Genomic DNA, 21,451 nt, shown 5'->3' with positions numbered 1-21,451 from the left:
AATACTCATCATTAATGTGAATGGTTTTCCGTTCCTCACGATTGCTAAAACTCTAGTGGAATTCTAGTCAGCTTCCGAGTCCATACGCGGAGTTGCTGCTGGTTGGCGAACATAGCATGGTGCGAGTCTAAGGGCCGCTTTACGTTCGACCGCTTCATTGATGGTATTTTGTCATTGCAAATCAGATACACCGCAGAACCTGTTCTCTCCACAAAGGCAAATCCTTCAGTCCATTCGTCCTGAAGTGTACCATACTCGTCATCTTTTTTTCTTTTCGCCATCTTATTCGTTTAGGATTAGCTATGAGCTAAAGACCGAGCGGGATGATTCAAAAGGGGGCGTTTACCTATTTCCACAGCAACGGCCAACATAGGGCAGTATTATAATAATAATAATCCAATCAAAATTGCTCCTGGAGCCAACTGCAGCCCTGAACAGGAAATTAGCAATTCAAAAATTGATGGCTGGATTAAACAAACGAGAATATTTTGTTTTATCTGCGAGCCAGATGCAATCATCAAAAGAGCCACATATAGCTCGTCAGCCAGAGGTTCCTGACCCCTGGCCTAAATGGTACTTGAAGGCACTGTTGTATTGGGATTTAATTCTTTGCAACAACATTTTGATTGGAAACCTTTTCTGGCCACAAGATATTTTTTCTTTTATTTTAGTTGTGTTTTTATTTTTATTTTTTAATTCGTTTGATTGTATGTTCTCCAGCAGACTTATGTCCCCAAACTTATGTGTGTCATGGAGCAGTTGAGACAAGTCCGTGCTGTTTGCGAACCGGCAACCATTTTTTCCATTGCTTTCAAATGACTCGTTTTAAAGCAGAGGTACTGCCAATGAAGATAATTACAGAGCAATTAAACATTTTCTTAACATGGATTTGTTTCATTTCATTTCAAACAGTGTTATTGTACTGTACAACAAATATAGAATAAAATAAAATAACACTGTGAACTACCTTATTAAGAAATGAACCAATCAGAAATAATAATTACGCCTTGTAATGTAAACACAATCATTTTAAGTCTATGGTGATGGCATTATTGCTATTTGCGAATGTGATCAATCAAAAGATGGTACGATGATTGCTGCTTTCATCCAGTGGCTGCTGGCTCGGTATTTGCGCCTAAACTGCTAATGTTGGTGATTCTGCGCACTGTTCGCATTTTCACGCTTTCCACGTGATCCCATAGGTGCTACGTGTTCAAATGATTACACAAGTTTCTCGTATTGCCTTGTTTTTGATGTCATACTATTCATAACAGCTTCTTCCTCCACTTCGCTCCGGAGACCGCTAAGGGACCTCTCTTGTCAAAATTGCTTAATCTTTTGAAGTCATGGCTGCCCGTCAACCTGTGCGTTTAGCAGTACGGTTGGTCAATTTGTTCCTATAACTTTCTATTGACTGCTTCTTATCCCATTTGGTTTGTGGATTCTGTTTATTTGAACTTGCAAACCAATGTTAGAAGGTTGAATGGAGTCGCGCACATTTTCCCCATGTCTGAAATTTGCTAATGTACTTACAGCTCGCAGGTCAGTCTTTGTGTTGACCAGTCCCAAATGGGACGAGGCCCAGTATTGCTTCGCAGACCGGTGGTTGGCGACACTACGTTCTACAATCATTTATTAATTTTCCGATCCGCTTTCTCCTCACAAGGGTCGCGGGGGGTGCTGGAGCCTATCCCCGCTGTCTTCGGGCAGTAGGTGGGGGAAAACCTGAACCAGTTGAATTTGGAGTGTTCCATCAGCTTTCCATGTATGTTTTTGGAATGTGGGAGGAAACCGGGGGACCCAGAGAAAACACACGCATGCAACATGCAAACTCCACACAGGGAGGCCGGAGCTGGAATTGAACCTGGTACCTCTGCACTGTGAGGTCAATACGCTAACTACTGGACCACCAGGCCGCCCACTCCGTTCTACAGTGAGTCTATAAAGTCGGGACATAGAGATAAACAAAATTCATCAATAAATATAATGAAGTCAACAACACGTTGCTTTTTCTGATTGGGGCGTCTTTGAAACATCAACGGGCACACTGCATGAATACACAGACACTGTAACATCATACATCAGTTTCTGTGAGGACATGTGTGTACCAACGAAGTCCTTCCGCTCCTTCAACAATAACAAGCCATGGTTTACTCCCAAACTCAGGCAACTCAGGAAAGAGAAAGAGGCCGCATTTAGAAGTGGAGATCGGGCACTGTACAAACATGCCCGAAACCAATTGACAAAGGAAATTAACATCGCTAAGGGAAGCTGTGCAGAGAGGCTGAAAAAACAGTTCTCTGCTAACGACTCTGCATCTGTATGGAATGGCCTGGCTCCGGTCTTCACACAAATCTTCAACAGATCCCTGGAGCTGTGTGAGGTCCCATCCTGCTTCAAACAGTCTACCATCATCCCAGTTCCCAAGAAATCGGCAACATCGGACCTGAACAACTATAGGCCTGTCGCCCTGACGTCTGTGGTCATGAAGTCCTTTGAACGCCTTGTGCTGAACCACCTTAAAGAACGTCACTGGACCCTTGCTGGACCCTCTCCAGTTTACCTACCGGGCAAACAGGTCTGTGGAAGACGCAGTCAACATAGGTCTGCACTACATCCTCAAGCACCTCGACAGCACAGGGACCTACGCAAGGATTCTGTTTGTGGATTTCAGCTCTGCGTTCAACACCATCATCCTGGAACTCCTCACCCCCAAACTACTCCACCTCGGTGTGTCCCCTACGATCTGCCAGTGGATCCTCAGCTTCCTGACGGGACGGACACAACAGGTGAGACTGGGAGCAACAACATCATCAATACGCACCACCAGCACTGGAGCCCCACAGGGATGTGTCCTCTCGCCACTGCTCTTCTCTCTCTACACAAACAATTGCACCTCAACAGATCCAGCTGTCAAACTCATAAAGTTCGCAGACGACACCACGGTCATCGGTCTCATCAAAGACGGCGACGAGTCTGCGTACCACCAACAAGTGGAGCAGCTGGAGCTCAGGTGCAGCCGACACAACCTCGGGCTGAACACGCTCAAGACTGTAGAGATGATCGTGGACTTCAGGAAACATTCTTCTCCACGGTTGCCCCTCACACTATCTAACTGCCCTGTGTCAACCGTTGAGACCTTCAAGTTCCTGTGAATCACAGTCTCCCAGGACATGAAGTGGGAAGTCAACACCATCTCCATCCTGAAAAGGGCCTGGCAGCGGATGTACTTCCTGAGGCTGCGGAGGAAGCATGGCCTGCCACAGGAGGTGCTACGACAGTTCTACACAGCAGTCATCGAATCAATCCTGTGTTCTTCCATCACGGTTTGGTTTGGGGCCGCCACAAAAAAGGACAAAATCCGACTTCAACGGACAGTTAGGACGGCAGAAAAAAATCATTGGCACCGCCCTACCCACTCTTGAGGACTTGCACACTGCAAGAATCAAGACAAGGGGACGGAAAATCCTCCTGGATCCCCCGCACCCTGCCCACCACCTTTTTCAGCCACTCCCCTCAGGCAGACGCTACAGATCCATGCGCACCAAATCCAGTAGACACTTAAACAGCTTCTTCCCTCTAGCCATTAACTCCTTAAACAGTCACTGACGTAGTCACTCTTCTTGCACCACAAAATGGTACTACAAAACTACCGGTTACTCTAAAATGGTTCAATGATTTTGTTGTTTACGATGATACTAGTGCAGCGTGTTATACCGGAGACAAATTCCTTGTGTGTTCTACATACTTGGCCAATAAAGATGATTCTGATTCTGATTCAAATGTATATAATTGTCTTTTAATTCTGAATTACTTTCGTTATCTTTTATCATCAACTAGCTGGTTCGCCGCCCTCCGGGCGGCTCATCAGCTAGTTCCTGCGGAAGGCTGGTAAGGTGGGCCTTTGGCCCACAAAAGTGTTGTTGCTTGGTTCAACTTTTTGTTCATCTTCATTGCTTATCGCGAAAATAAAGAGATGTTTAGCTCTACTAAATAACTAACAATTTCATTGCAATGCTTGTGGGTAGACAACATTTTTTTGCTAAGATGCACGCGCGATCGTAGTGAGCCACTGCCTGAGCGGCGCAGTGGTGGCGCGCAGCGGCGCGGTGAATTAGGTACGTTTTGAAAAGGGACAGACGGAAGGACAGACCGCGTGCGGGACGACGCGCAATATATATATAGATTACTTTATTAAGTATCATTTATTATGACTCTTGATATTTATCATTTGTTATTTAGCATTATAGCCCTTCTGTATTTGGTTTTTAATTCGCCACGTACAGTAGACCCTGTGCTTGCAGTGATTAAATGACGAGTTCTGTTTATATCCTCTGCTATGAGCATCACTTTTCGGCAAAAGTTACAGGCCAGCAATGTCACTGGTGTCTGGAGGGGCCTGAAAACCATCTCAGGCCATGACAGCCCAAAGACAGTGATCGAGAAGGACAAGGACTGGGCAGATGGACTGAACCATTTTTTCAACCGTTTCGACCAGTCGTCTGTCCCTTCCCCCAACCACAAACTGCAACCTCTCTCACTGAGGACTTCTTCTCCTCTCCCTCCTCTTTCGACCAGCTCTCATCAACCCAGTATGTCACCTGATTCCTGCCTGTCGTCACAACAGAGCAGGTAAGGAACCAACTGAGGAAGATGAATGTGAGGAAGGCAGAAGGTTCCCGGCTCCTCAGGACCTGCTCTGACCAGCTGTGTAACATTGTCCAGCACATCTTCAACCTGAGCCTGAAGCTGGGCAGAGCTCCACAGCTGTGGAAAACTTCGTGCCTGGTCCCAGTGCCCAAGACCCCCCACCCTAAGGAGCTGAACAGCTCCAGACCGGTGGCACTGACGTCTCACCTGATGAAGACGCTGGAGAGACTCATCCTCGCCCACCTTCGACCGCTGGTGAGCCCGTCACTGGACCCGCTGCAGTTTGCCTATCAGCCTGGCATCGGCGTGGAAGACGCCATTATCTACCTCCTCCACTCAGTGCTGTCACACTTGGAGAAGGCTGGGAGCACTGTGAGAATCATGTTCTTTGATTTCTCCAGTGCCTTCAACACCATCCAGCCCAATTTGCTGGGAGGCAAACTGCAGAACGCCGGAGTGGACCACCATCTCACAGAATGGATCAAAGACTACCTCACAAATCGGCCGCAGTACGTGAGATTGCAGAGCTATGAGTCGGACCGGCTTCTCTGCAGCACTGGAGCGCCGCAGGGGACTGTTCTGGCTCCATTCCTGTTCATCCTCTACACCTCGGACTTCAGACACGACACTCCAAACTGCCACCTTCAGAAGTTCTCCGATGACTCTGCGATTGTTGGCCTCATTACAGAAGGGGACGATCAGGAGTACAGGGGACTGACAAAGGACTTTGTGGACTGGTGCCAGCAGAATCTCCTCCAGATCAACCCTAGGAAAACTAAGGAGTTGGTTTTGGATTTCTGCAGGAAAAAGTCCTCACCAGCACCGATGAACATCTAGGGTATGGACATAGAGAGGGTGACCTCCTACAAGTACCTTGGTGTTCTTCTGAACGACAAACTGGACTGGTCTACAAACACGGACACCCTGATTAGGAAAGGACAGAGCCGACTCTTCCTACTCAGGAAACTGAGGTCTTTTTGGGTTCAGGGGTCACTCCTTAAGACGTTCTATAACTCGGTGGTGGCCTCGGCCATCCATTATGGCATTGTCTGCTGGTCAGGCAGCATCTCAGCCCAGGACAGAAAGAGACTGGAGCGACTGGTCAGGAAGGCCAGTTCTGTCCTGGGTTGCTCCCTTGACACTCTGGAGGAGGTGGGCAACAGAAGGATGCTAACTACCGTATTTTCACGACTATAAGGCGCCATTAAAAGTCTTAAATTTTCTCCAAAATGGACAGGACGCCTTATGGTGCGGAGCGTCCTTTATATGCGCTGAGTTCCAAAATCTGACTGAGAGCCGACACGCTGTTTATATAGAGAAAAGGCGGAAGTGACTGTGGCCAGGCATGCGGGAAGAAGTTGGCCAATCAGGGAAGGGTGGGCGTGTATATATACATATATGGAGAGGGAGAGAGAGAAAGAGAGGGAGAGAGAGGACAGGCAAGCTAGTCCGCCAATGGTGAAGTGTGGGCGTGTTGGACGCTAAAGGGACGTCTCAAGCCAGTACCAACACTTGTATAGAGTGTGGCAATGTGCATTGTTGCAAAACAGCTCCGGTTTTGGTTTCGAAGAACCCCTGATAATAAATTCGACAAAAAGACACGCCTACGAAGCTCAGTTCAGACTTAAAGCCACCGGTTATGCTTTTGGCATGCGTGCCCATCTCACAGCAGCGGTGAAAAAAAACAAGTCAAGCAAATGAACTCTGAGCTTGCCGTTATTCCCGGAGGCTTGACTAAAGAACTCCAACCGCTGGACATTGGCATCAACCGGGCGTTCAAAGTAAAGTTGCAAACGGCATGGGAACAATGGATGATCGGTGGCAAACACAACTTTACAAAGAGTGAGAGGCAGCACTTGGCGAGTTACGCCACAATACGCAACAACGAGGGGGAACGCGGCGTTTTTGATGGATTACGGTACTTGCACAATTGTTCAATTCTTTCTACACACACACGCGCTGCCACCATGTTTCGCTCTGTTCTTTACTTTCAAATGTGGGAAAGCTTCACACGAGAGAAATGTTGACTTTGCTGTTGCTACTCCTTCTTTCCGCTCGGCAATGCGTAGCAACTCACACTAGCATGTGATGCATTCATTGACAACTGAGATGTCCAGTCCTCTGCTTCTGATACAGAGGATGAGGACTTTGATGGATTTCTGGGTGATGATTGATCGATAAACGTGAGAACATTGTACGATGGCTAAATAAAATACACCCGAACTCAGTTCTGCTTTCGTTGCCTTTTTAAAAACGTGTTTTTAGCTTATCTGTATATCTTGGCATGCTACCGTATGCTTCATGCTAACGTGTTAGAGTGCGCGCATGCATGCCGTATGTTTAAGCTGGCGTATGTTTTACCACTGTAAAACTGCGGCTATTCGTACGATGCGTCCTGTGTATGTGTAAAATACAGAAATGTCACGCATTAATGAGACTGCGGCCATTAGTACGATGCGTCGAATAGTCGTGAAAATACGGTAAGCTAAAAGCTATGATGGCCAGTCCCTCCCACCCCCTCCAGCCCGCCCTGACAGCACTTGGTAGCTCCTTCAGCCAGAGACTGTTACACCCGCGCTGCAAGAAGGAGAGATACCGACGCTTGTTCCTACCGACTGCTGTCAGGCTGATGAATAAAAAATAACAATCATAATAATAATAATAATTAAATGATGTGAAGGAAAATTGTAAATAGTACTGCGATTTATCCATTTGTGTTCATATTGTATTTAATTGAAAGATGTTTGTTGTTTTTTTTTCTCTTTCTCCTTTCTTCTTTCTACATACATTCTTGCTGCTGTAGGCTGTAAATATCCCCAGTGTGGGACGAATAAAGGATATCTTATCTTATCTTATCTTAATACTGTTGACTTGACTCGACTTGATAATTAAATGATGTGATGTGTGTGATGTGAAAAACAACTGTAAATAGCACTGCGATTTATCCATTTTGTATTTATATTGCACTTACTGGACGGTGTTTGTTTGTTTTTTCTTCTTTCTTCTTTCTACCCACATTCTTGCTGCTGGAGGCTGTAAATTTCCCCAGTGTGGGACAAATAAAGGATATCTCTTCAAGCTCTTCAAGAGCCTTGCTTTTTTGTTCTTTTTTGCTGTTTTTGTCTTTTGTTTTGTCACATGTTGTTTGTTGTTTCATTGTGTGGACCTGATGTGGACTGTTTTCAGCGCTTTTTGGCCACGACATTCGTCAAAGGAGCAGTATCTGTGCTTGGTGGTTGCGCCTTCTCGGCAGCACGCCTGTACCAGCACAGATTTTTGATTGGGAGGAATGTCGGCGCCATTGACTGTCGGTGCTGGATAGACCTGGGGCGCTTGTGTTTTTTGCGCCAGTAATGGGCAGCATTTTTCACAACCCCGATTTGTTCAGTGGCTATGTCAGCGCTGTTGGACAGTTGGCGTTGGTGCGGCTGGATGGATGGCCGCTGAAGTTGAGGATGAGGAGAGAGGAGCGTTGGCGAAGAGCGCCGATGCGTATTTGGAACCGTGAGTTGCCGCTTGGAATTGAAATGGATTTCCATGGGACAGGAGAAGTGAACCAATCTCTTTTTTCGTCAATGGATGCTACAGCTTCTTGTTGACTTTGAAACTTAGCTTGTAGCCGACGTGTGCACATTTTGAGCATGACGTCTCTGATCCACTGGTTAAAGGACACTTTGATTCTCTCCTCTTTCATCTCAAACCGCTTCAAACAACAAAGCGTGTGACGGAAAAGTGGTTAGGACTGCACGACTGTCCGTGTTTTATGTTATGTGTTGTGTTTATTATTTTACTTTATGTACTTTATTATTTTACTGTTTTGTAAAGCGCTTTGTTACAGCTGCCGCTGTTGTGAAAGCGCTATATAAATCAGCATGTATTGTATTGTATATCTAACTTACTTTTTTTGTCAATGGATGGTACAGCTTCTTGTTGACTTTGAAGCTTAGCTTGTAGCCAACGTGTGCACATTTTGAACATGACATCTCTGATCCACTGGTTAAAGGACACTTTGATTCTCTCCTCTTTCATCTCAAACTGCTTCAAAAAACAAAGTGTGTGACGGAAAAGTGGTTAGGATTGCACGACTGTCAGTGTTTTATGTTATGTGTTTTGTTTATTATTTTACTTTATGTTTTGTTAAGCGCTTTGTTACAGCTGTCGCTGTTGTGAAAGCTCTATATAAATCAGCATGTATTGTATTGTATTGTATAAGATTAAAAAAAACTTTATTTGACTCACAATGGAGAAATTCCCAATTTACAGCAGAAACATTAATAGAGGGAGAAAGTTTTGTAAATACTTTACCTACATATTAATGTTTTAATTGTTCTGATTAGCATTAGAAGCTAATCATTCTACTCAATTTACACTTATTTTAATACAGTGAAATGAAAAAAAAAAAAGACAGATATGAGTTTGTCCAGTCGCAGCCACTTAGATGTTATCAAGATCTGCAATGGAGTATAAATAGAGCAATGTACAGTACTCTTACTGGAGTATATAGACAGAGAGCTATGCAGTCGATGGACTGCGGTCATTCTGTTAGATTGTTGAGGACATTTGCATAGATCTTTGCGACACCACAAATGAATGACTGCTGATTAATGATTGAAGAATATTGACCTCACTTTGATAAGTGTTGATAAATGATTTGCCTGTACGGTTCATTCCCAGAATTACTATACGGTGGACATATTTGACGACAAATTAAAAGCATGCTCCCCATTGAGTATCATGGGCAGTGTAAACACATCTTTGTATCAGCATTGGTAAGTAGTGAATGTCGTAATGAGTAAATTAGCTATTTATCCGTTTTTAAACCTTTAAAAAAATTATAAAGTTGAAAACAATTGGATGAAATTGTGATTATGGCAGATGAATAAGAAATATTTGTTCTGTTTACTGGATTCAGAATGTGGACATTTCTTTCAACATGATGACTCCACCCAGACAGAGTTACATAAAGGGACGATTGGTTTGTCCCTTGAATAGAGTTCCTTTCACTTGTGGCGTATTTCAAGCTGAGGGACGGACCGTGAACAACAAGCCTCAGTCTGTTACTCAACAAAGCTGCTGCCCATTGGACATCGGATCTTCTTTCTGATAAGATCTCTTCTGTCGTTCCCTTTCCACAGTCCGCAGAAAGACAGATGATCTGACTTCCATTAAGGTAAGTTTCACTTGGCTGAATAAAATTTGAATGCTTCATGTCCGTCTCACGGTGTAGAGGTTGTGGGTTTGAATCCGGCCTCGGCCTTCTCCTGTGTGGAGTTTGCATGTTCTCTCCGTTGCCTTCGTGGGTTTGCTCTGGGCACTCTGGTTTGCTACCGCATTCCAAAAACATGCCTGGTAAGGTTAAGCGGTTGAGATCATGGATGGATGATTTATGTTGAAATTCCTTTTTTATTTACGTTTTTTTTAATCTTACACATTTGTTACGATAACTCAATATTCTCAACACAAAATTATGCTTCCAATATTTGGATTGCAAAAGAGTACATACATAAAATCAGGCGCAACTGAATTGTCGTGCCAACTATATCCATAGTACACCAGTGATGGGACAATTAATTTTGCAAAGCGGCTACATGAGAAACTGGAGTGCTTCCCGATTTTGAATTTCTATTTAAAAACAGCATACATTTCTACGAGTGTAGATATGGTACGTAATGTTAAAATTAGGAACTAGACTTGCCGGCAGCTACGTTGCAGTTCAGGCACATTGGATTGCTGGTACATTGGAAGTTTTTTTTTTTTTTTTTTTTTACATCAAGTACATCAGATTAAAATCTACTTTGATAAAATATGTCCTCTAGAAAAAAGCGAAAAATAAGGCAAAATTTGAACTTTGTTGAGTTTAGAGTAGGGCTACAGAAACGTTTGTTGGGTTTGGAGTGTTATATATTCCAACTTTTGGTAGATCCTGGTAAAATATTCAATTGGAGCTGTGACATTACAAATTTGTAGGGGGCACAATTAAGTCATGTTTTTTTTAAACCGCACAATAAATTAATATAATTTTGATCACTTTGCCAGGTGTGAAGTGTGTGCAAAATAGGACCATCAAAATCAGCATAATTTTTCTTGAATTTAGGTGACATGGGACACAGCGCATCATCACGACATCAGCATTCGACAAAATAAAAAACTTTGATCTTGACCTTTCATCTTGAACATCTTTAGATGAAACTCCCAACAGTTTCAAAACTTGTTGTAGATCTTGATGAAATGCATAACCGCAGCTCCATAAAAACCTTTTAGGGAGCACAACTGAGTCATTTTGTAAAAAACGCACAATAAACAAGATATTTATTATGTCATCAGGTGAGATCTGTGTGATGTATGATACGTGCAAAATGTCATGTTTTCACAAATGCTGTGACCACCAAATTGTTGTAGACTGAGGTGAAAAATACACCCAGGATGCATTGTTAAAAAATTGTAGGGAACTCGAATGAGCCATCTTTTGAAAAATATTTAAATGAAAAAAAATATATTGGGGATTTTGGCAGGTTTGATGTGTGTGCAAAGTTTCAAGAGTTTTTAAGCAGGTTTAGAAACTCTAAAAGAGTGTTGTGTTATTGGTGAAGGTACACAACATCACACCAACATCGTTTCGCAAGACTGTATTTTAACATCATGAAAGCTTTAACACTCTTCTGAGCAAATATGAGACCTGGTTCACCTGCAAATGGAAAATATCAAAGAATAAAACATATATGTCCTTTAACCTGTTGGCGGCAGGATCACTCACCTGTGAAATTGTAAATTGTATTTCGAAAACTGAAGATTTGTTGCGCTGTTGGTTTCCCAGGGCTGATGATGGCATAGCTCAAGTCTGACTATTGCACCCTTGAGGATAAGGGTGCAAAAGTATGAACCACGGCCAAAATTAGACATTCAAAAATTAATATCTCAATTTTCGTAGCCCGAGGGCAAACTGACTTGGATCTGATTTTGTTTTTCCACTTTAGTTGGTGCTACAGATCCATTTTGTTTGTAACGCTGAAGACAACTTTAAAATATCGACATTTTCAACAGGCGCAAAGGGTATGCAAAATGTGGTGAGTTTTCATGTATGATGAGTGTATGCAATGAATTAGCTGAGATATATACAGTATATATAATGAAAAAAAATCCTCGTCTAACCCCCCCTCGGGTGGTGTCCGTCCCTCATTCAACTCGAGTCCTCTACCAGAGGCCAGGAAGCTTGAGGGTTTTGCGCAGTATCCTTGCTGTTCCCAGCACTGCACATTTCTGGACTGTTGTTGTTCCTGGGATATGTTGCAACCACTCATCGAGTTTGGGGGTCACTGCCCCGAGTGCTCCGACCACCACAAGCACGACTGTCACCTTTACCTTCCAGGCTCTCTCCAGCTCCTCTCTGAGCCCTTGGTATTTATCGAGTTTCTCGTGTTCCTTCTTTCTGATGTTTCCATCACTTGGGACCGCGACATCCACTTTCCTCTGCCCTTTATTTTTGATCACGATATCTGGTTGGTACACCATTACCATCTTGTCAGTCTGGATCTGGAAGTCCCACAGGATCTTCGCTCTGGCATTCTCCACCACCTTCGGAGGTGTTTCCCATTTTGACCTTGGGGTTTGCAGTCCATACTCCGCACAGATGTTTCGGTAGACTATACCAGCCACCTGGTTATGGCGTTCCATGCAGGCTTTCCCTGCCAGCATCTTACACCCTGCAGTTATGTGTTGGATCGTCTCAGGTGCCTCTTTGCACAACCTACACCTTGGGTCTTGTCTGGTGTGGTATATCTGGGCCTCAATGGCTCTGGTGCTCAGGGCCTGCTCCTGAGCAGCCAGGATGAGTGCCTCTGTGCTGTCTTTCAGGCCAGCCCTCTCTAGCCACTGATAGGACTTCTTGAGATCGGCCACTTCAGTTATGGTCCGGTGGTACATCCCACGTATGGGCTTGTCCTCCCATGATGGTTCCTCTTCCAGCTCCTCATCCTCTGTTCCCCATTGTCTGAGACATTCTCTGAGTACGTCATCCGTTACAGTCTTCTCCTTGATGTATTCATGGAGCTTAGATGTTTCATCCTGGATAGTGGCTCTCACACTTACTAGTCCCCGGCCTCCTTCATTTCGGCTTGCGTACAGTCTCAGGGTGCTGGATTTGGGATGGAACCCTCCATGCATGGTTAGGAGCTTTCGGGTCTTAACGTCCGTGGTCTGAATCTATTCCTTTGGCCACCTTATTATTCCTGCAGGGTATCTGATCACTGGCAGGGCATAGCTGTTTATTGCCCGGGTCTTATTCTTGCCATTGAGCTGGCTTCTTAGGACTTCCCTCACTCGCTGGAGGTATTTGGCCGTAGCTGCTTTCCTTGTTGCCAGTTTGAGGTTGCCACTGGCTTGTGGTATACCGAGGTACTTGTAGCTGTCCTTAACGTCTGCTATTTTTCCTTCAGGGAGTGAGACCCCTTCAGTGCGGACAACCTTTCCTCTCCTAGTCACCATCCGACTACATTTCTCAAGCCCGAATGACATCCCGATGTCGCTGCTGTAGATCCTGGTTGTGTGCATCAGGGAGTCGATGTCCCTTCCGCTCTTAGCATACAGCTTTATGTCATCCATGGAGAGGAGGTGACTGATCGTAGCTCCATTTCTGAGGCGGTATCCATGGCCTGTCTTAGTGATTACTTGGCTTAGGGGGTTCAGTCCTATGCAGAACAGCAGTGGGGAGAGTGCATCACCTTGGTATATGCCACATTTGATGGACACTTGGGTAAGTGGCTTGCCATTGGCTTCAAGTGTGGTTTTCCACATCCTCATTGAGTTCGCAACGAAGGCTCTTAGGGTCCTGTTCACCTTATACAACTCCAAGCATTCAGTGATCCATGTATGTAGCATCGAGTCAAAGGCTTTCTTGTAATCAATCCAGGCTGTGCACAGGTTGGTACGTCGGGACAATAGTTGGATGGGACTGCACCCTTTGAGGGATCCTTCCTGATCAGGATCGTTCGCCCTTCGGTTAGCCATCCTGGGTGAGTCCCATCCCTCAGCAGTTGGTTCATTTGTGCTGCTAGGCGCTCATGGAGTGCTGTGAGTTTCTTTAGCCAGTAGGTGTGGACCATGCCCAGGCCTGGTGCTGTCCAGTTCTTCATATCTGAGACTCTTTCCTGTATGTCTGCCACTGTTATGGTAACTGGGTTCTGTTCAGGGAGGTTGCTGTGCTCCTCTCTCAGGGTCACCAGCCATTGTGCATTGCTGTTATGTGCAACCTCCTTCTCCCATATGCCTTTCCAGTACCTTTCAGTTTCCAGTCTTGGTGGGTCAGCTCTGTTGTTAGGACCCTGCCACTGAGCGTACACTTTCGCAGGTTGTGTTGCAAACAGCCTGTTTATTCGTCTGGCCTCATTCTCTTTTGTGTACTGCTTTAGGCGGCTGGACAAGGCTTGGAGCCTTTGTTTGGCAGTTTCGAGTGCTTCGGGTATGGTCATATGGATGTACCTCTCGGGTATCGGCCTTTTCATCACACCTCTCTGGGCCTCCGTCAATTGACTCACATCTTTCCGAGCCGCCTTGATCTTCACCTCCAACCGTCTTTTCTATGGTGGGTAACGTATCTCATGGCTTCCATGGTTGCTCTCATAGCCAAGCATCTCAAGGATCACTGATGCTGAAGCGTATATCACCTCATTGGTTTCCGTGATCGATATATATATAAGGCATCGGTTTAATGCCATATAAGGCATCGGTTTGGCGTACGGGGTTACATACAGAGAATGTGGGCTAAATGGTTACTTCGAAACCCACAGTCACGGTTGACCACGAAACAACTAGTAGCTAGTAGCCCGTAATGTAACGGGGCACCAATTTTGAAAAGCGACGCATAAATATGCTCCCGTATATGCTCAAACAGTTTGTGCACAAACCGAAAGTCGCACAAACCTACCTAAATATAGCCCGCAAAACGCGCTTGTTTATATCTAGATTCCTCCCTTCGCCCGTTAAACCGAGATGTACCCAAAAAAACGACCCATCACTATATGAAGCAATACATTCAGTCATTCAATGTCCGATCCGCTTTTATCCTCACGAGGTTCGCGGGCGTGAGTGGAGCTCATCCAACTCCGGGCAGCAGGATGGGGACAACCCGAACCGGTCGCCAACCAATTACAGGGCACACAGACACAAGCACAACCACCCAAGCCCATGCTCACACCTAGGGACAATTTAGAGTTTCCAATCAGGCAGTCATGCAGGTCATCGCAATATTAATATGAAACAAATCAACACACACACAAAACGGGAGATAAGATGAGATGAGTTTGTTGTACTTCCTCCTACAACCTCTCAAATCACTATTACCTGTTCACATTCCAACAAACAAACAAACACCCATCAGGAAGCCACAACCTAGTAGCACGGTTAAGCATTGTGCATTTTTCCAGCGTTAAAGGGGATCGACATAACAACATAGACACACAAAATAAATGCCAACCATGCAACAAAAAAACGTCATGCTAGTGTGCAACAGCTCATCCCTTTATCTTTGTTTTTTTTTTTTTTTCTAGCACTCTTCCAGCATGCAGAGTTCACACCATACACTGCTGCCAAAAGGCTTATCTATGCCACAACTGTCTTTGGTAAACACCACCTAGGGTGCGTGATACTCAAAAATGCCACTGTTGACCTTAAAACGTGCAGTCATACTAAGTTAACGAAGCCAATTGTAAATTATTCACACGTGACCCTGAAACGTGCTGATTAAAGCTGGAAGATTTTGCTCTTGTGACAAACGAAATTAGAAATCTAGCCTGTGTATGCACAAATGAGATGTGTCGTAAAATCTGACGGGTTTTTTTTATGACTCAAACCAACAAGAATTTGTATGTTCGACGATAGCTTCAACTCTAGTCATTAAATTTCATAATGACGGAAGGCACAACACAATCCACGGATAGCAAAGTTGTAACAGAATTTTCCAAATTCATGAGACAAGACCATCATTCCTCCCACATCAGGAGCCGTGATGGCTCTTCTCAGGTTTCAAGAGAAATGTGCATCTTATGAACGTAATCTAAAAAAAACATTGGAACATAATCGGAACATCCTGGCAATTAGCAGCATAACAGAAGCATTTATAAAACAAATAAGATAACTGAAACCCACAGACATTAACATTCACAAATCATCCAGATCAAGGCCTTCACTGTATACTTACACATTCTAACTCCTCCCAGAAAGTTAACAACGTCCCACACACGTCCACTGTTTACGACTTACAAACAACCATCTAAGCATCTCGTGACCTTCCGGCCCTTTTCAACCTAAACACACGGTGACCTCCTCATTCGTAGCATCACTGTGTCAAACCTCACCTGCCTGTGCCTTTCTTTATTCTCAACATACTCAACTTCCATCATCACCTTACGTCTCACCATCAATATTTTCACTTGCCTGTCACCCAGTATAAGTATCCAAAACTCTCTGTGTCACCACACCCATACTCAACCATTTTATTTCTTTACCTGATTTACACATACTTCATGTAGCGCCGGTTGAAATTATGAAGCTGAAGTGGTGTTAGGAATTATAATAAAAACAGTTTCAATTACAAGTACCGGTAATTATAGTAGATGCCATACAAACCTTCTACACTGCAAAAGCCAGAAAAAAAAACAAACAAGACTCCATGAGTCGCACCAAGAGTCACGCATATCTACACACCCACACGCAAAGACTAATCCAACACATATTCGCAGACACAACCCTACAGACAAACCAAAATATTCACCTTACTACCGCTCACAACCAAGTTAAGCACATCCAAACTTTTAATTTTGTCATCCGCGAGAAGACTTCCCTGCATCCAAATATCGATACAGTATACACCATCAATTTACTGTCAAACAAGCCGCCATCCAAACTTGTTGCTCCTCAGCTCCATTTAGATGATATGATTTTCGCAGATCCTCCATTTCCTGGACAAATTGTACCACGTCAATTTTATGTGATGTAATGCCGTCTACGGCTTTTTTTACATCTTCTTGTGTCCATGTTCTATAAACAAGAATGACAGGCGACTCATCTTTTATGTCTGGATTTGCAACTTCAATCATGGGAAAAGCGTCTCGTACCTCACTCCCGGATGAGTCAACCTTCGTCGCAGCAGGGGAAAAAACACTACTCCAATTTTTTGAAAATTCCACTCCCAAATCTCCTTTTCCCCTGGTGGCCATCGGATGGCCCCCTCTGTAAGAGGGTGGAGAGGAGGGTGGAAAAGGAGGAGATGTCGGAAGAGTCGGATCTAACGGTGGTGTATTTTTCTATCCACGTATCTAAATGTTTTATCTTCTAAGGACATTGGCTCTCTACGAATCTCCAGTCCTTACATGTTAACTTCTTTTTGGAATCACCTCTCTCCACGGTCTTACTATTATGAACCCTCATTTGCGAATTAGGGGGTGGAACTTTGAGAATTTGAGAATTTTTTGTTTAGAGTCAGCGATTTACCTAGGGTAACTAGGCTGACTATTCCCTTGAACAGGGTGGCAATTTCTCCGACTGAGGTAATTTCCAACCTTCTACCACCAAGGTGGCGGGAAATTCTTGCCTCTGCTTCCTCAGACAGTTGCCACAACAAATGTCCTGTTCAGATGAGGTAGCGAACCTCCACTCACACAGTTACACAGTCATACATTTATGCGCATTTAATTTGGTTTTATCCTATTACCTTGACCAGAGGTAACGCACTATATAGACATTATTATTATAAATGTCCCCACTGTGGGACGAATAAAGGATATCTTATCTTATTTATACCCGGGGTTTAACACACATTATTTACACACGGAGTTTAAGCACGTGCAGGACACCGTCGCCCTCATCAGTTTAGAGACTTGCACGGTCTGTATGCCTGATAGGGACTAGTATGGCTCAGGGCTTTGCGGCTTAAAAAGACCTCGTCTTTTTGCCGGCGCGCAAACACTCAATCACCGTTGAAAGAGTTCCTTCTCAACAAACCCCTCTCAGGCTCACACAGGGTCTCGAACCAAGCGTTCGAACCAAACTACAACACCTGCCCTGAGAGTGTTTCAATTGAAAACAGGTTTAAAGACCCCGACCTCCGTCTTTACAAACCCGGCGCGCAAACACTCCTCGAGTGTCGATGCGGAGTTTAAGTACGTACAGGACACCGCCGCCCTACTTACCAAGAGTAGTCCTCTCTCCTCTGGGATTCGCTTCAACCCTCAGCCCCCAGACGAGGAGCCGAAACCCAGTCCCAGAAAGGGTGTCTTTGCCGTGGCCACGGTCTTCCTGGCCGTCGACTCAGCGTCTGGAGGCGTCAGGTATGTTGCGATCCCGGACGAGCCCCCAAAAATGTCAGGTTGGTCCAAATTGACACTCAAGAATAACCAAAAGGAGGAGACAGGAGACTCGATTCTGGTACCAGGAGGGAACGAGGAGAAGCGTTCGGTTTCAGTTCTCCACACGGAACCCTAACGATCTCCCCCTTCACCTCCTCATTTATTGGGAAAAGCTACTACATAGGTGTGTCCAACCTAAAGGGTGGAGGCTGTTGAACACACACTGAACTTGTTTGACTATGTGTGTGTATGTGAGTGCAATTTACGTACATGTGTGCAAATAGACATAAACATCCCGTTGCAGCTGGTGTTGATGTCTCCATTCACGGTTCAGCCTTGCTCGCTGTTTAGTCTTAACAGTTATCTCTTCCCAGCCACGTCCTCGGAAAGGTGGTTGCGACCCTAACTTCTCACACAGTACAGCAAGCAAAAGTGAGCAAATAATGAAGAACATATAATGATTATAGATGTGAGTAAATAATAAAGGATAAATCTTTATTGAAAGCATAAGCGTTCTTCATTGCAGGCAAAGCCAACTAATGATTGCAAGCATAAGCGTTCTTCTTTGCAAGCAAAATCAAACTATACTGACAGGCAGAAGCATTCTTCATTGCGAGCATAAAATGACGACACGAGAATCAACCGAATAATACGTGAATGTATGATTACTAAACAATAATAAATCCAACAGTGTTCCAACATCCACAAACGGCAACTGCTGTCACAACTTGAGATTGGTGATGTACAACGCAGGTTCCATTGTGAAGGGCCCCAGGCTGCCAGATTAGAGGAGGAGGTCATACCAGAGATTGGGAGGCAAGCTCCAATGAATGCAGATGATGAGATTGGGAGGCCAAACCCAATGAATGAAATGCTGAGCGAGGCAGCAACTGACCTGAAAGCTAAGATCATGGCGAGAATGAAACCTGGGCAACCTAGAAACCGATTACAACGGCTATGTGAAGTACCACCTGAAAGTCTCATGGAAAGTGTGAATGCAGCACTGAGGGCGATCCCTACCGTAACGATCACGGAAACCAATGAGCTGATATACGCTTCAGCATCGAAGCTGTATATATATATATATATACATATATACATATATACATATATACATATATATTATTTGGGGTCTGTAATTAATCTTAAATTAATGACTCGCTGTGGCAACCCCTTGAAAAGGGACAAGCCAAAAGAAGAAGAAGACGAGTGAATCTAATTAATCTATATTTTAATCTCATATAAAAATGCTGAGAAAACCCATATTTTCATTTTAAATTTGTTACATTATTGAGGAAGATCAAAAGATAAAAGAAAAAGTGGCATTATAACGTATTTCATTTATCTTCAGCAGACTTGGACAGATGTCCTCGCCATTTACTTCCTGCTGTATTTGTTTTGTTTGGTTTGTAAATCTCCAAAGAATTTCAAAATAAAAATGAAAAAGAACATCAGGTCCTTAGAAAGTGCTTAGGTTAACATCAAAAACAGTAAGAACAATTATCTGAGCAATACAAGTGTAAGTTGAGGGGTTAGTTGTTTTTAGTGGATAGCATAAGTAATCAACACTGAATTTGCTTCAGATAATAAACAATAAATAAAACAGACCCTTAAATCACAGTGCTGTAAATTTGCACTTCAGAAATAACACTGTTCATCATGACAAACTAAAAGTGCTGAAAACAAATCCATCACTTCTAGTCGTCTATAGAGGACACATCAACATGCCTCGTACGTCGGGTTTTCTCAAATTTAATTTGCTGAAGAGCTTTGCTTTGTATGGCTCGCTCGCTATATTTGCTAATGCTTTTGGTGCTAACGTTAGCTGTGGCTGCACTTGCGCCTGGGTGCCTTGCATTGATGTGGGAGGCTAAATTTGAGCTGCCTTGGTGGTAAGCAAACTCCTCCTTACAAATTAGGCACAACGCTCTTCCTTCATCACTTGTGTCATCATGGCGTTTTTGGAATGTAAATTGTCCATTAATTGTGCCGAGAACTCTCACACACTCCTCCATCTAGTAGACGAGCGACATGGGTACGTTAGCACAGTGCCGAGCACTCAAGAGTGAAACCCCCTATTGGTGCATGTATTGCAGGAACTGAATCGTTTGAATTTGCTGCGCCAAAGTGTGTTTATAAGGACACAAACTGTATCAACATGTCGTGGGTTTTTTGGCTGGAGTTTTGCGAAATTATGGCTTGTTCTATTAAGTTTTCTCCGGTGTGGAATAATTTTGATCTTGGTAAATCTTTTTCTCCTTTGAGCATTGTTTACTGTGATATACAATTTTTTTATACCGTGGCGCATTGCACCCACTTTATCGGTTTATCAAGTGAATGACCTGTTATACATATGATCGTCAATTAAAGAGCCTTACAGTTGCTTTATTCGTTTTATCTTATAATTGCAAGATGCTCCATAATTGAAGTTCAAGGCTGCCTGTCAGAAGCAAACACACCCAGAAACCAAAGACCCTTTACAATATTGGAAATGGAACCGAAAAACATATCCACACCTGCATCAACTTTCGTTGAAAACTCTCTGCTCACTATCATCATCTGAACCATGTGAAAGAGTATTTTCTGAGGCTGGAGAGCTGGTGTCGAAGAGGAGAAATCGCCTTGGAGCAGAGACATTCCAAAAAAATGTTTGTTCCTCAATAGAAATTCATAAACGAATCACTTTTGTCTTTTATTTCACATGATTTAACCACAATTTTCTACATAACTTAAAAATCTGAATTGTAACTCAAATGTGCTATATTTTACATACCAACTCAGTTTAGCATTTACACAAACAAGGAATTTCTTTACCTGCAATGATTTTATAACTACTGCAGGGGTCACTGTTGGGTGACCAACACAGTGTCAATATAGTGCTGACACAGTTTGTGAGGTGGGTCAATACACTCCTTGAGGTATCATCGTCCCATCACTACCTCCATTTTTCACCTCTTCACTCCTCACTGCTGCTTAATAAGCCCACCCAACTCCAATGAGAGCCCACCAGCTTCAGCTAAACAAGCCCCAACATAACATAATGGCAGCCAATCAATGTCCGCTTCAGGCTGTGACTGACAGCTGTTTCCCCACCCTCAACAACTCAAACACAGGAAGCCAACGCATAAAAAGGGCTATTAGAAAAAGGCAACCCACCTACAAAAACAATAAAGGCAGAGATTTAAATGTAGATTAACACAATTTAAAAAATAACCTTCCGCAAACTGGACCGCTGATAAGAGAGAAGGAGAGCTATGGCACAAACTATGGGCATCGAGAACTTTGAAGCATTCCGTGGTTGGGTTCAAAAGTTGGTTGCATGACATCAGCTCATCGACATTGTCTTTGGTGGTGATTGCGGGGAGGTCAAGTTAGAGACAGTTGAGTGAATGGAAAGAAAAGCGACTAAGGTCTGTTACTAGTCTCATTTTGTAGCCAATAGTCCTAATTTTTTTAGACTATAT

At 43.9% G+C, this 21,451-nt stretch overlaps 1 protein-coding gene across 1 annotated transcript in view; it reads left to right on the top strand.

Annotated features, from left to right (window-relative positions):
* Window positions 1-9,635: 9,635 nt before the first annotated feature.
* Window positions 9,636-21,451, top strand: part of LOC127602238 (aldehyde dehydrogenase family 3 member A2-like) — a 38,006-nt gene continuing 26,190 nt past the window's right edge. Inside the window, exon 1 of the mRNA XM_052068262.1 lies at window positions 9,636-9,820. The gene's annotated coding sequence lies outside the window, so the exon portion shown is untranslated. The remainder of the gene's footprint in view (window positions 9,821-21,451) is intronic.

Source organism: Hippocampus zosterae, chromosome 6 (assembly GCF_025434085.1).
Source record: "Hippocampus zosterae strain Florida chromosome 6, ASM2543408v3, whole genome shotgun sequence".
Classification (NCBI taxonomy): Eukaryota; Metazoa; Chordata; class Actinopteri; order Syngnathiformes; family Syngnathidae; genus Hippocampus; species Hippocampus zosterae.
Note: the sequence above shows the minus strand (reverse complement) of the source record. Positions and strands in the feature narration are given on the sequence as shown.